Here is a 15,801-nt window from a genome sequence, read left to right as displayed (position 1 = left end):
CTCGCTTGATGATACCAAAGTAAGAACCCTTTCAGTTAAAATAATGATTGAATAACCATTCTATTGTTAACTACCCCAAAACAAATACCATAGAACAGTTTAACATGCCAAAAGTTCCATGACCAGACCTGACTTGATGGGGGTGTTTTTCCAAGTATTTTATGAGAATTCTTTTATCGGAAACTTTTTGTTTTGGTGGCAAAACATGAAAAACAAGGGCACTCACTGTTATTGGAACTTTTGGCAGGGGAAAATTATGTTTTACTTTGCACATCCTGCCTCAAAATTAATGGAGTCTTTTCCCAGCGGTCCAAAGACAAAAACAAACATACAAAAATTGATCAAACATTGTTGAAAATTTCCAATGAATAAACAATGTTTATTTACAATTTGCTTCAGTGGTTAATATTTTTTCTTATAAGCAAACACAAAAATGTTCAATACAAAATATTAAAGTAGAAAGTTACAAAGATAAAACTCCTGACAAGTAGCCTTGTATGATTTATGTGGTTTTGCTTTGATTTGTCAATGAGTGAGTTCCAATAAGTTTGCAAAACTGTTGTTGTTGAACGTCATGAGTTTTCTCTAAATTAAAACTAATGAACATTTATAAAAAAAACTGTCACTTGTGTTTTTCTAGCACTTTGTTAAGCAGTACCAAGACTAAAAAGTTGTTTAGTGTTGATGTTTGCTGCGAGGATGGAAAATTTGTTTTTAAAGTTTACTATTGTGACATACAATTGAATTCAAACATCATTAGTATTGATGGCTGATGTTCCTTCTGATAGGTTCTTCAGGTGATGTGTGTGCATAGTGAAAATCTTTTGTGAGTAGTGTACTGATCAAAACAGGTGTTTTCAACCATTGGTTTAGAACCAACATTACTCAAGAGATTTATAAATGGTGCTTCCATGAAAAGGTTCAAATCCTCCTGATGAGTTCTTGTCCCTGGTTAAAGAAGCATTGCCTGCAGAGTAAAAAAATAAACAATAAAAGGATTTAGAGGTTAATTTCTGATCAAGGAATCAATGAATACCTCTCATACTCTTGATTAATACAAGTATTATGTGTTTATTTCTTGAGAATTGGTAATTGAGCTTGAAACTGCAACCTTAATCGATAGCCATTTTCTGTGTCCCCTTTTCCCCATTTAATGCTCTCTAAAGTAACCAAGTCTTTGTGAATTGTATTTTGGCCCCCTTCTCCTCTAGTTTGACTCATTGACAATCTATCCTACTGATAAAAGTAATTGTGTATTAAAATGCACACCACTTTCACAACTTCGAAAGGTTTTAACAATTATTGTTATAATTTGAAAAATCAATAATTACCTTTGCTGGTCTTGAACTTGTAATGAATCTTGGCTTCTTTGTCAACAGTTTCCCATCATGCAGAGTCCAGAGGTGCCTTCACTGTCTGAACAGTATCTGATAAGTGTAAATTGAAAAAAAACCTATTTTTTTTAGTAATATAATTATAAATGCAAAACAAGGAAAGCATGTTGACATAAAAATGAAAGTGACAAAAAGAGACTAAGTGATATTATGGACAGACATCTGACATTTTAATTCGCATGACTAAAGATTGATATATTCTACAATTGTAACATTTAAATTATAATTACTTTGTATAGACAAGTTATGTGATATAAACATTTTCAAATGAAAAGTAAAATAAAAATCATTCAAACAAAGGCAGTGGACACTATGGTCAATTACTCTAAGTAATTGTTAGCATAAAAACTTACTAAAATACACAAGCATTGCAATGGAGAGCTGTTGATGATAGTTTAAAAACATTGTGTGTGTGAGCCCAGCAACTCTGTCTCAATATCTCTCAGCTCAGCTTTTTTTATAGCTTCAGTAGCTAGACTAAAATTAAAAAAAACCTAAATCCTTTTCTAATCCACTACACTACTGTACTACTTTAGTGGATTAGAAAAGGAATTAGTTTTTTGTCAAGGAGTATTTCTGCTTAATTAATTAGCTTTGTGAAACTTGGCCCGATTTAGTAGGGGCTATTAATTAATAACATGAGCATGGGCGTGAGCATGCAATCCAAATATCTACCTGCCCTTTTTTTCACGAAAAAGATGCAGCACAAAATAAACCTGCCACTTGTTTGCGTTGCCGTTATGAATTATGTCATATGATGAACGGACTTCATGACCATCCTATTTTAATTTTTATAAATTTTGTATAATTTTTTCATATCATTACTTACCCTCATATATCAAAAGCACATTGTCCTGTTTCCATAAGTCAACTATGAGCAAACTGTCAGTCCTGAAAGCTGTCAAAACGAGCTATGTTCAAGTTTTTAGTCGCCTTAACCGAGGGATTAAATGGTGACCGCTCGAAAGTTTCGTCATTATGAATGTGACGTCATCGCTCGGGGGGGGGGGGGGGGGGCGGAGGGGATGAAACTAGTACAACCGTAGAGGGAGGTATACAAGGGGACCGTTAAAAAAAACTCGTGAGCACGATCGAAGATGCGGGGTGACCGCCGCCAAAACGAGGTTGTGTGATGATGACGTCATGATGTCCCTGGTTTACCGAACTGTAAGAGGGCGCTATTTATTGGGACCGTTAAATAAACTGAACACTCGCTCGGCTGTCAAATTACGAGAGCGCTACTTTGGTTCAAATAAGATTTTTTCTAATATAATATAATAAATTGCTGTGGAATGCTTATTTGAAAGCTTGTCTAAAAAAGACTATAGTAGTCAAGACCATTTTATTTTCCCTTCTCGCTTGATGATACCAAAGTAAGAACCCTTTCAGTTAAATGATTGAATAACCATTCTAATGTTAACTACCCAAAAACCGATACCATAGAACAGTTTTACATGCTCACAATTTCATGACCAGACCCGACTTGATGGGGGTGTTTTTCAAGTATTTTATGAGAATTCTTTTATCAGAAACTTTTTGTTTTGGTGGCAAAACATTCATGAGAAACAAGGGCACTCACTGTTATTGGAACTTTTGCCAAGGGAAAATTATGTTTTACTTTGGACATCCTGCCTCAAAATTAATGGAGTCTTTTCCCAGCGGTCCAAAGACAAAAACAAACGTACAAAAATGGATCAAACATTGTTGAAAATTTCCAATGAATAAACAATGTTTTATTTACAAATTGCTTCAGTGGTTAACATTTTTTCTTTAAAGCAAACACAAAAATGTTCAATACAAAATATTAAAGTAGAAAGTTACAAAGATAAAACTCCTGACAAGTAGCCTTGTGTGATTTATGTGGTTTTTCTTTGATTTGTCAATGAGCGAGTCCCAACAGGTTTGGCAAAACAGTTGTTGTTGAACGTCATGAGTTTTCTCGAAATTAAAACTAATGAACATTTATCAAAAAACTGTCACTTGTGTTTTTCTAGCACTTTTTTTAAGCAGTACCAAGACTAAAAAGTTGTTTAGTGTTGATGTTTGCTGCGAGGATGGAAAATTTGTTTTTAAAGTTATTATCGTGTAATACAATTAAATTCAAACATCATTAGCAGTGATGGCTGATGTTCCTTCTGATAGGTTCTTCAGGTGAAGTGTGTGCAAGGTGAAAATCTTTTGTGAGTAGTGTACTGATAAAAACGTGCGTTTTCAATCATTGGTTTTGAACCAACATTACTCAAGAGATTAACAAATGGTGCTTCCATGCAAAGATGTAAATCCTCCTGATGAGTTCTTGTCCCTGGTTAAAGAAGCATTGCCTGCAGAGTAAACAAATAAACAACAAAATGATTTAGAGGTTAATTTCTGATCAAGGAATCAATGAATACCTCTCATACTCTTGATTTATAGAAGTTTTATGGGTTATTTTCTTGAGAATTGGTAATTGAGCTTGAAACCGCAACCTTAATCGATAGCCATTTTCTGTGTCCCCTTTTCCCCATTTAATGCTCTCTAAAGTAACCAAGTCTTTGTGAATTGTATTTTGGCCCCTTTCTCCTGTAGTTTGACTCATTGACAATCTATCCTACTGATAAATGTAATTGTGTATTAAAATGCACACCACTTTCACAACTTTCAAAGGTTTTAACAATTATTTTTATAATTTGAAAAATCAATAATTACCTTTGCTGGTCTTGAACTTGTAATGAATCTTGGCTTCTTTGTCAACAGTTTCCCATCATGCAGAATCCAGAGGTGTGCCCTCACTGTCTGAACAGTATCTGATTAGTGTAAATTGAAAAAGAACTGTTTTTTTAGTAATATAATTATAAATGCAAAACAAGGAAAGCATGTTGACATAAAAATGAAAGTGACAAAAAGAGACTGAGTGATATTATGGACAGGCATCTGAAATTTTAATTTGTATGACTAAAGATTGATATATTACACAATTTTAATATTTAAATTATAATTACTTTATAATTATATAGACAAGTTATGTGATATAAACACTTTCAAATGAAAAGTTGAAAAAGCCACTTAAACAAAGGCAATTGACACTATGGCCAATTACTCTAAGTAATTGTTAGCATGAAAACTTACTAAAATACTAGGTAACAAGTATTGCAATGGAGAGCTGTTGATAATAGTTTAAAAAACATTGTGTGTGTGAGCCCAGCAACCCTGTCTAAATATCTCTCAGCTCAGCTTTTTGTTTTGCTTCAGTAGCTAGACTAAACAAAACTAATTCCTTTTCTAATCCACTACTGTACTACTTTAGTGGATTAGAAAAGGAATTAGTTTTTTTGTCAAGGAGTATTTCTGCTTTATTAATTAGCTTTGTGATATTTGGCCCGATTCAGTAGGGGCTATTAGTTATTAACATGAGAGCATGCACTCCAAATATCTACCTGCCCTTTTTTCACGAAAAAGATGCAACACAAAATAAGCCTGCCACTTGTTTGCGTTGCCGTTATGAATTATGATGAATGCACTTCATGACCATCCTATTTTAATTTTTATAAATTTTGTATAATTTTTTCATATCATAACTTACCCTCATATATCAAAAGCACATTGTCCTGTTTCCATAAGTCAACTATGAGCAAACTGTCAGTTCTGAAAGCTGTCAAAACGAGCTATGTTCAAGGTTTTAGTCGCCTTAACCGAGGAATTAAATGGCGACCGCTCGAAAGTTTTGTCATCATGAATGTGACGTCATCGCTCGGGGCGGGTGGGGGGGGGGGGCGCGGAGAGGGGATGAAACTAGTACAACCGTAGAGGGAGGTATACAAGGGGACCGTTAAAAAAACTCTCCCCAAACTTGCAACATACAAAGCATGACGGGAGACAGGGGGTCGAGCGGGAAGCGAAAATCGTTAGCGCGATCGAAGATGCGGGTGACCGCCGCCAAAACGAGGTTGTGTGATGATGACGTCATGATGTCCCTGGTTTACCGAACTGTAAGAGGGCGCTATTTATTGGGACCGTTAAATAAACTGAACACTCGGCTGTCCAATGATGAGAGCGCTACTTTGGTTCAAATAAGATCCTCTCTAATATAATATAATAAATTGCTGTGGAATGCTCATTTGAAAGCTTGTCTAAAGAAGACTACAGTAGTCAAGAACATTTTATTTTCACTTCTCGCTTGATGATACCAAAGTAAGAACCCTTTCAGTTAAAATAATGATTGAATAACCATTCTATTGTTAACTACCCAAAAACCGATACCATAAAACAGTTTTACATGCTCACAATTTCATTACCGGACCCGACTTGATGGGGGTGTTTTTTCAAGTATTTTATGAGAATTCTTTTATCAGAAACTTGTTGTTTTGGTGGCAAAACATGAAAAACAAGGGCACTCACTGTTATTGGAACTTTTGCCAAGGGAAAATTATGTTCCACTTTGGACATCCTACCTAAAAAATAATGGAGTCTTTTCCCAGCAGTCCAAAGACAAAAACAAACATACAAAAATGGATCAAACATTGTTGAAAATTTCCAATGAATAAACAATGTTTTATTTACAATTTGCTTCAGTGGTTAACATTTTTTCTCATAAGCAAACATTTATCAAAAAACTGTCACTTGTGTTTTTCTAGCACCTTTTTTAAGCAGTACCAAGACTAAAACATTGTTTAGTGTTGATGTTTGCTGCGAGGATGGAAAACTTGTTTGTATCATGTAATACAATTGAATTCAAACATCATAAGCAGTTATGGCTGATGTTCCTTCTGATAGGTTCTTCAGGTGACGTGCGGCAAGGTGAAAATCTTTTGTGAGTAGTGTACTGATCAAAACGTGCGTTTTCAACCATTGGTTTTGAACCAACATTACTCAAGAGATTTACAAATGGTGCTTCCATGAAAAGGTTCAAATCCTCCTGATGAGTTCTTGTCCCTGGTTAAAGAAGCATTGCCTGCAGAGTAAACAAATAAACAATAAAATGATTTAGAGGTTAATTTCTGATCAAGGAATCAATGAATACCTCTCATACTCTTGATTAATACAAGTATTATGTGTTTATTTCTTGAGAATTGGTAATTGAGCTTGAAACTGCAACCTTAATCGATAGCCATTTTGTGTGTCCCCTTTTCCCCATTTAATGCTCTCTAAGGTAACCAAGTCTTTGTGAATTGAATTTTGGCCCCTTTCTCCTCTAGTTTGACTCATTGACAATCTATCCTACTGGTAAAAGTAATTGTGTATGAAAATGTACAACACTTTCACAACTTCCAAAGGTTTTAACAATAAAATTTTTATAATTTGAAAAATCAATAATTACCTTTGCTGGTCTTGAACTTTTAATGAATCTTGGCTTCTTTGTCAACAGTTTCCCATCATGCAGAGTCCAGAGGTACCATCACTGTCTGTGTAAATTGAAAAAAAGATATATATTTTTTAGTAATACAATTATAAATGCAAAACAAGGAAAGCATGTTGACATAAAAATGAAAGTGACAAAAAGAGACTGAGTGATATTATGGACAGACATCTGAAATTTTAATTTGTATGACTAAAAGATATTATGGACAGACATCTGAAATTTTAATTTGTATGACTAAAGATTGATATATTATACAATTGTAATATTTAAATTATAATTACTTTATATAGACAAGTTATGTGATATAAATAAACATTTTCAAATGAAAAGTAAAACAAAAATCATTCAAACAAAGGCAGTGGACACTATGGTCAATTACTCCAATTCCAAGTAATTGTTAGCATAAAAACTTACTAAAATACACAAGCATTGCAATGGAGAGCTGTTGATAATAGTTTAAAAACATTGTGTGTGTGAGCCCAGCAACTCTGTCTCAATATCTCTCAGCTCAGCTTTTTTTTTTGCTTCAGTAGCTAGACTAAAAAAAAACTAATTCCTTTTCTAATCCACTACTGTACTACTTTAGTGGATTAGAAAAGGAATTCGTTTTTGTCAAGGAGTATTTCTGCTTAATTAATTAGCTTTGTGAAACTTGGCCCGATTCAGTAGGGGCTATTAATTAATAACATGAGCATGGGCCTGAGCATGCACTCCAAATATCTACCTGCCCTTTTTTCACGAAAAAGATGCAGCACAAAATAAGCCTGCCACTTGTTTGCCGTTATGAATTGTGATGAATGGATGACCATCCTATTTTTAATTTTTATAAATTTTGTATATTTTTTTCATATCATAACTTACCCTCATATATCAAAAGCACATTGTCCTGTTTCCACAAGTCAACTATGAGCAAACTGTCTGTTCTGAAAGCTGTCAAAACGAGCTAAGTTCAAGTTTTTAGTCGCCTTAACCGAGCTAAGAATTAAAAGGCGACTGCTCGAAAGTTTTGTCATTATGAATGTGACGTCATCGCTCGCGGGGGGGGGGGGGGGCGTGGGGGGCGCGGAGGGGATGAAACTAGTACAACCGTAGAGGGAGGTATACAAGGGGACCGTTAAAAACAACTCTCCCCAAACCTGCAGCGTACGAAGCATGATGGGAGACTCGGCTGTCCAATGATGAGAGCGCTACTTTGGTTCAAATAAGATCCTTTCTAATATAATATAATAAATTGCTTGGGAATGTTCATTTGAAAGCTTGTCTAAAGAAGACTATAGTAGTCAAGAACATTTTATTTTCCCTTCTCGCTTGATGATACCAAAGTAAGAACCCTTTCAGTTAAAATAATGATTGAATAACCATTCTATTGTTAACTACCCCAAAACCAATACCATAGAACAGTTTAACATGCCAAAAGTTCCATGACCAGACCTGACTTGATGGGGGTGTTTTTTCAAGTATTTTATGAGAATTCTTTTATCAGAAACTTGTTGTTTTGGTGGCAAAACATGAAAAACAAGGGCACTCACTGTTATTGGAACTTTTGCCAAGGGAAAATTATGTTTTACTTTGGACATCCTGCCTCAAAATTAATGGAGTCTTTTCCCAGCGGTCCAAAGACAAAAACAAACATACAAAAATGGATCAAACATTGTTGAAAATTTCCAATGAATAAACAATGTTTTATTTACAATTTGCTTCAGTGGTTAACATTTTTTCTCATAAGCAAACATTTATCAAAAAACTGTCACTTGTGTTTTTCTAGCACCTTTTTTAAGCAGTACCAAGACTAAAACGTTGTTTAGTGTTGATGTTTGCTGCGAGGATGGAAAACTTGTTTGTATCATGTAATACAATTGAATTCAAACATCATAAGCAGTTATGGCTGATGTTCCTTCTGATAGGTTCTTCAGGTGACGTGCGGCAAGGTGAAAATCTTTTGTGAGTAGTGTACTGATCAAAACGTGCGTTTTCAACCATTGGTTTTGAACCAACATTACTCAAGAGATTTACAAATGGTGCTTCCATGAAAAGGTTCAAATCCTCCTGATGAGTTCTTGTCCCTGGTTAAAGAAGCATTGCCTGCAGAGTAAACAAATAAACAATAAAATGATTTAGAGGTTAATTTCTGATCAAGGAATCAATGAATACCTCTCATACTCTTGATTAATACAAGTATTATGTGTTTATTTCTTGAGAATTGGTAATTGAGCTTGAAACTGCAACCTTAATCGATAGCCATTTTGTGTGTCCCCTTTTCCCCATTTAATGCTCTCTAAGGTAACCAAGTCTTTGTGAATTGAATTTTGGCCCCTTTCTCCTCTAGTTTGACTCATTGACAATCTATCCTACTGGTAAAAGTAATTGTGTATGAAAATGTACAACACTTTCACAACTTCCAAAGGTTTTAACAATAAAATTTTTATAATTTGAAAAATCAATAATTACCTTTGCTGGTCTTGAACTTTTAATGAATCTTGGCTTCTTTGTCAACAGTTTCCCATCATGCAGAGTCCAGAGGTACCATCACTGTCTGTGTAAATTGAAAAAAAGATATATATTTTTTAGTAATACAATTATAAATGCAAAACAAGGAAAGCATGTTGACATAAAAATGAAAGTGACAAAAAGAGACTGAGTGATATTATGGACAGACATCTGAAATTTTAATTTGTATGACTAAAAGATATTATGGACAGACATCTGAAATTTTAATTTGTATGACTAAAGATTGATATATTATACAATTGTAATATTTAAATTATAATTACTTTATATAGACAAGTTATGTGATATAAATAAACATTTTCAAATGAAAAGTAAAACAAAAATCATTCAAACAAAGGCAGTGGACACTATGGTCAATTACTCCAATTCCAAGTAATTGTTAGCATAAAAACTTACTAAAATACACAAGCATTGCAATGGAGAGCTGTTGATAATAGTTTAAAAACATTGTGTGTGTGAGCCCAGCAACTCTGTCTCAATATCTCTCAGCTCAGCTTTTTTTTTTGCTTCAGTAGCTAGACTAAAAAAAAACTAATTCCTTTTCTAATCCACTACTGTACTACTTTAGTGGATTAGAAAAGGAATTCGTTTTTGTCAAGGAGTATTTCTGCTTAATTAATTAGCTTTGTGAAACTTGGCCCGATTCAGTAGGGGCTATTAATTAATAACATGAGCATGGGCCTGAGCATGCACTCCAAATATCTACCTGCCCTTTTTTCACGAAAAAGATGCAGCACAAAATAAGCCTGCCACTTGTTTGCCGTTATGAATTGTGATGAATGGATGACCATCCTATTTTAATTTTTATAAATTTTGTATATTTTTTTCATATCATAACTTACCCTCATATATCAAAAGCACATTGTCCTGTTTCCACAAGTCAACTATGAGCAAACTGTCTGTTCTGAAAGCTGTCAAAACGAGCTAAGTTCAAGTTTTTAGTCGCCTTAACCGAGCTAAGAATTAAATGGCGACTGCTCGAAAGTTTTGTCATTATGAATGTGACGTCATCGCTCGCGGGGGGGGGGGGGGGGGCGTGGGGGGCGCGGTGGGGATGAAACTAGTACAACCGTAGAGGGAGGTATACAAGGGGACCGTTAAAAACAACTCTCCCCAAACCTGCAGCGTACGAAGCATGATGGGAGACTCGGCTGTCCAATGATGAGAGCGCTACTTTGGTTCAAATAAGATCCTTTCTAATATAATATAATAAATTGCTTGGGAATGTTCATTTGAAAGCTTGTCTAAAGAAGACTATAGTAGTCAAGAACATTTTATTTTCCCTTCTCGCTTGATGATACCAAAGTAAGAACCCTTTCAGTTAAAATAATGATTGAATAACCATTCTATTGTTAAAGGAACACGTTGCCTTGGATCGGTCGAGTTGGTCTTTGAAAAGCGTTCTATAACCGTTTGTTATAAAATCGGTATGGTTAGAAAGATGTTGTAAAAGTAGAATACAATGATCTACACAAATATGCCTCGAAATTGCGTGGTTTTCGTGTTACCTCGTCGACAAACACGGTCGGCCATTTATGGGGGTCAAAAACTTGACTCCCATAAATGGCCGACCGTGTTAGTCCGCGATGTAAAATGAAAACCGTACAATGTTGAGTGCTACTTGTGTGGATCATTGTATTCTACTTTTAAAACATCTTTCTAACCATATGCATTTCATAACAAACGGTTTCAAACGCTTTTCATAGACCAACTCGTCCGATCCAAGGCAACGTGTTCCTTTAACTACCCCAAAACCAATACCATAGAACAGTTTAACATGCCAAAAGTTCCATGACCAGACCTGACTTGATGGGGGTGTTTTTTCAAGTATTTTATGAGAATTCTTTTATCAGAAACTTGTTGTTTTGGTGGCAAAACATGAAAAACAAGGGCACTCACTGTTATTGGAACTTTTGCCAAGGGAAAATTATGTTTTACTTTGGACATCCTGCCTCAAAATTAATGGAGTCTTTTCCCAGCGGTCCAAAGACAAAAACAAACATACAAAAATGGATCAAACATTGTTGAAAATTTCCAATGAATAAACAATGTTTTATTTACAATTTGCTTCAGTGGTTAACATTTTTTCTCATAAGCAAACATTTATCAAAAAACTGTCACTTGTGTTTTTCTAGCACCTTTTTTAAGCAGTACCAAGACTAAAACGTTGTTTAGTGTTGATGTTTGCTGCGAGGATGGAAAACTTGTTTGTATCGTGTAATACAATTAAATTCAAACATCATTAGCAGTGATGGCTGATGTTCCTTCTGATAGGTTCTTCAGGTGAAGTGTGTGCAAGGTGAAAATCTTTTGTGAGTAGTGTACTGATCAAAACGTGCGTTTTCAACCATTGGTTTAGAACCAACATTACTCAAGAGATTAACAAATGGTGCTTCCATGAAAAGGTTCAAATCCTCCTGATGAGTTCTTGTACCTGGTTAAAGAAGCATTGCCTGCAGAGTAAACAAATAAACAACAAAATGATTTAGAGGTTAATTTCTGATCAAGGAACCAATGAATACCTCTCATACTCTTGATTAATAGAAGTATTATGTGTTTTTTTCTTGAGAATTGGTAATTGAGCTTGAAACCGCAACCTTAATCGATAGCCATTTTCTGTGTCCCCTTTTCCCCATTTAATGCTCTCTAAAGTAACCAAGTCTTTGTGAATTGTATTTTGGCCCCTTTCTCCTGTAGTTTGACTCATTGACAAACGATCCTACTGATAAAAGTAATTGTGTATGAAAATGTACAACACTTTCACAACTTCCAAAGGTTTTAACAATAAAATTTTTATAATTTGAAAAATCAATAATTACCTTTGCTGCTCTTGAACTTTTAATGAATCTTGGCTTCTTAGTCAACAGTTTCCCATCATGCAGAGTCCAGAGGTACCCTCACTGTCTGTGTAAATTGAAAAAAATATATATAATTTTTTTAGTAATATAATTATAAATGCAAAACAAGGAAAGCATGTTGACATAAAAATGAAAGTGACAAAAAGAGACTGAGTGATATTATGGACAGACATCTGAAATTTTAATTTGTATGACTAAAAGATATTATGGACAGACATCTGAAATTTTAATTTGTATGACTAAAGATTGATATATTATACAATTGTAATATTTAAATTATAATTACTTTATATAGACAAGTTATGTGATATAAATAAACATTTTCAAATGAAAAGTAAAACAAAAATCATTCAAACAAAGGCAGTGGACACTATGGTCAATTACTCCAATTCCAAGTAATTGTTAGCATAAAAACTTACTAAAATACACAAGCATTGCAATGGAGAGCTGTTGATAATAGTTTAAAAACATTGTGTGTGTGAGCCCAGCAACTCTGTCTCAATATCTCTCAGCTCAGCTTTTTTTTTTTGCTTCAGTAGCTAGACTAAAAAAAAACCAACTCCTTTTCTAATCCACTGCTGTACTACTTTAGTGGATTAGAAAAGGAATTAGTTTTTTGTCAAGGAGTATTTCTGCTTAATTAATTAGCTTTGTGAAACTCGGCCCGATTCAGTAGGGGCTATTAATTAATAACATGAGCATGGGCGTGAGCATGCAATCCAAATATCTACCTGCCCTTTTTTTCACGAAAAAGATGCAGCACAAAATAAGCCTGCCACTTGTTTGCGTTGCCGTTATGAATTGTCATATGATGAACGGACTTCATGACCATCCTATTTTATTTTTTATAAATTTTGTATAATTTTTTCATATCATTATTTACCCTCATATATCAAAAGCACATTGTCCTGTTTCCATAAGTCAACTATGAGCAAACTGTCAGTTCTGAAAGCTGTCAAAACGAGCTATGTTCAAGTTTTTAGTCGCCTTTTTAAACCGAGGGATTAAATGGTGACCGCTCGAAAGTTTTGTCATTATGAATGTGACGTCATCGCTCGGGGGGGTGGGGGGGGGCGCGGAGGGGATGAAACTAGTACAACCGTAGAGGGAGGTATACAAGGGGACCGTTAAAAAAAACTCGTGAGCACGATCGAAGATGCGGGGTGACCGCCGCCAAAACGAGGTTGTGTGATGATGACGTCATGATGTCCCTGGTTTACCGAACTGTAAGAGGGCGCTATTTATTGGGACCGTTAAATAACTGAACACTCGGCTGTCAAATTACGAGAGCGCTACTTTGGTTCAAATAAGATCTTTTCTAATATAATATAATAAATTGCTGTGGAATGCTTATTTGAAAGCTTGTCTAAAGAAGACTATAGTAGTCAAGACCATTTTATTTTCCCTTCTCGCTTGATGATACCAAAGTAAGAACCCTTTCAATTAAATGATTGAATAACCATTTTAATGTTAACTACCCAAAACCGATACCATAGAACAGTTTTACATGCTCACAATTTCATGACCAGACCCGACTTGATGGGGGTGTTTTTCAAGTATTTTATGAGAATTCTTTTATCAGAAACTTGTTGTTTTGGTGGCAAAACATGAAAAACAAGGGCACTCACTGTTATTGGAACTTTTGCCAAGGGAAAATTATGTTTTACTTTGGACATCCTGCCTCAAAATTAATGGAGTCTTTTCCCAGCGGTCCAAAGACAAAAACAAACATACAAAAATGGATCAAACATTGTTGAAAATTTCCAATGAATAAACAATGTTTTATTTACAATTTGCTTCAGTGGTTAACATTTTTTCTCATAAGCAAACATTTATCAAAAAACTGTCACTTGTGTTTTTCTAGCACCTTTTTAAGCAGTACCAAGACTAAAACGTTGTTTAGTGTTGATGTTTGCTGCGAGGATGGAAAACTTGTTTGTATCGTGTAATACAATTGAATTCAAACATCATTAGCAGTTATGGCTGATGTTCCTTCTGATAGGTTCTTCAGGTGACGAGCGGCAAGGTGAAAATCTTTTGTGAGTAGTGTACTGATCAAAACGTGCGTTTTCAAGCATTGGTTTTGAACCAACATTACTCAAGAGATTTACAAATGGTGCTTCCATGAAAAGGTTCAAATCCTCCTGATGAGTTCTTGTCCCTGGTTAAAGAAGCATTGCCTGCAGAGTAAACAAATAAACAACAAAATGATTTAGAGGTTAATTTCTGATCAAGGAATCAATGAATACCTCTCATACTCTTGATTTATAGAAGTTTTATGGGGTTTTTTCTTGAGAATTGGTAATTGAGCTTGAAACCGCAACCTTAATCGATAGCCATTTTCTGTGTCCCCTTTTCCCCATTTAATGCTCTCTAAAGTAACCAAGTCTTTGTGAATTGTATTTTGGCCCCTTTCTCCTGTAGTTTGACTCATTGACAATCTATCCTACTGATAAAAGTAATTGTGTATTAAAATGCACACCACTTTCACAACTTCCAAAGGTTTTAACAATTATTGTTATAATTTGAAAAATCAATAATTACCTTTGCTGGTCTTGAACTTGTAATGAATCTTGGCTTCTTTGTCAACAGTTTCCCATCATGCAGAGTCCAGAGGTGCCTTCACTGTCTGAAATTTTTTTTTTCGTAATATAATTATAAATGCAAAACAAGGAAAGCATGTTTTCATTAAAATGAAAGTGACAAAAAGAGACTGAGTGATATTATGGACAGACATCTGAAATTTTAATTTGTATGACTAAAGATTGATATATTATACAATTTTAATATTTAACTCATAATTACTTTATATAGACAAGTTATGTGATATAAACATTTTCAAATGAAAAGTAAAATAAAAATCACTCAAACAAAGGCAGTGGCCACTATGGTCAACTACTCCAAGTAATTGTTAGCATAAAAACTAATTAAAATACTAGGTAACAATCATTGCAATGGAGAGCTGTTGATGATAGTTTAAAAACATTGTGTGTGTGAGCCCAGCAACTCTGTCTCAATATCTCTCAGCTCAGCTTTTTTTTTTTTTGCTTCAGTAGCTAGACTAAAAAAACTAATTCCTTTTCTAATCCACTACTGTACTACTTTAGTGGATTAGAAAAGGAACTAGTTTTTTTTGTCAAGGAGTATTTCTGCTTAATTAATTAGCATTTGTGAAACTTGGCCCGATTCAGTAGGGGCTATTAATTAATAACATGAGCATGCACTCCAAATATCTACCTGCCCTTTTTTCACGAAAAAGATGCAGCACAAAATAAGCCTGCCACTTGTTTGCGTTGCCGATATGAATTATCCATCCTATTTTAATTTTTATAAATTTTGTATAATTTTTTCATATCATAACTTACCCTCATATATCAAAAGCACATTGTCCTGTTTCCATAAGTCAACTATGAGCAAACTGTCAGTTCTGAAAGCTGGCAAAACGAGCTAAGTTCAAGTTTTTAGTCGCCTTAACCGAGGAATTAAATGGCGACCGCTCGAAAGTTTTGTCATTATGAATGTGACGTCATCGCTTGGGGGATGGGGGCGCGGAGGGGATGAAACTAGTACAACCGTAGAGGGAGGTATACAAGGGGACCGTTAAAAAAAACTCTCCCCAAACCTGCAGCAATTCTCGAGATAATCAGTATCAGCAGCCCAGCCAGCAGCACACGCACATTGTCAACCTTCGGCCTAGGCCGCCTAT

General features: G+C 34.8%; 5 long non-coding RNA genes across 5 annotated transcripts; all 5 read right to left on the bottom strand.

Annotated features, from left to right (window-relative positions):
* Positions 1-240: 240 nt before the first annotated feature.
* Positions 241-2,359, bottom strand: LOC139954295 (uncharacterized). Its single transcript, XR_011788086.1, has 3 exons — positions 2,224-2,359; positions 1,332-1,427; positions 241-967 (listed from the first exon to the last, which is right to left on the bottom strand). It is a non-coding gene; the product is annotated as an uncharacterized lncRNA (long non-coding RNA).
* Positions 2,360-2,672: 313 nt separating this feature from the next.
* Positions 2,673-5,094, bottom strand: LOC139954425 (uncharacterized). Its single transcript, XR_011788113.1, has 3 exons — positions 4,954-5,094; positions 4,080-4,177; positions 2,673-3,715 (listed from the first exon to the last, which is right to left on the bottom strand). It is a non-coding gene; the product is annotated as an uncharacterized lncRNA (long non-coding RNA).
* Positions 5,095-5,927: 833 nt separating this feature from the next.
* Positions 5,928-7,727, bottom strand: LOC139933968 (uncharacterized). Its single transcript, XR_011785663.1, has 3 exons — positions 7,591-7,727; positions 6,688-6,772; positions 5,928-6,321 (listed from the first exon to the last, which is right to left on the bottom strand). It is a non-coding gene; the product is annotated as an uncharacterized lncRNA (long non-coding RNA).
* A 227-nt stretch (positions 7,728-7,954) lies between these two features.
* On the bottom strand, positions 7,955-10,221 carry LOC139933835 (uncharacterized). Its single transcript, XR_011785628.1, has 3 exons — positions 10,080-10,221; positions 9,178-9,262; positions 7,955-8,811 (listed from the first exon to the last, which is right to left on the bottom strand). It is a non-coding gene; the product is annotated as an uncharacterized lncRNA (long non-coding RNA).
* Positions 10,222-11,044: 823 nt separating this feature from the next.
* On the bottom strand, positions 11,045-15,757 carry LOC139954339 (uncharacterized). Its single transcript, XR_011788093.1, has 5 exons — positions 15,461-15,757; positions 14,640-14,724; positions 13,963-14,275; positions 12,057-12,141; positions 11,045-11,690 (listed from the first exon to the last, which is right to left on the bottom strand). It is a non-coding gene; the product is annotated as an uncharacterized lncRNA (long non-coding RNA).
* Between the last annotated feature and the right edge of the window lie 44 nt (positions 15,758-15,801).

Source organism: Asterias amurensis, chromosome 2 (assembly GCF_032118995.1).
Source record: "Asterias amurensis chromosome 2, ASM3211899v1".
NCBI classification, from domain to species: domain Eukaryota; kingdom Metazoa; phylum Echinodermata; class Asteroidea; order Forcipulatida; family Asteriidae; genus Asterias; species Asterias amurensis.
The sequence above is the reverse complement of the archived record's forward strand: the minus strand, read 5'-3'. Positions and strand labels throughout refer to the sequence as shown.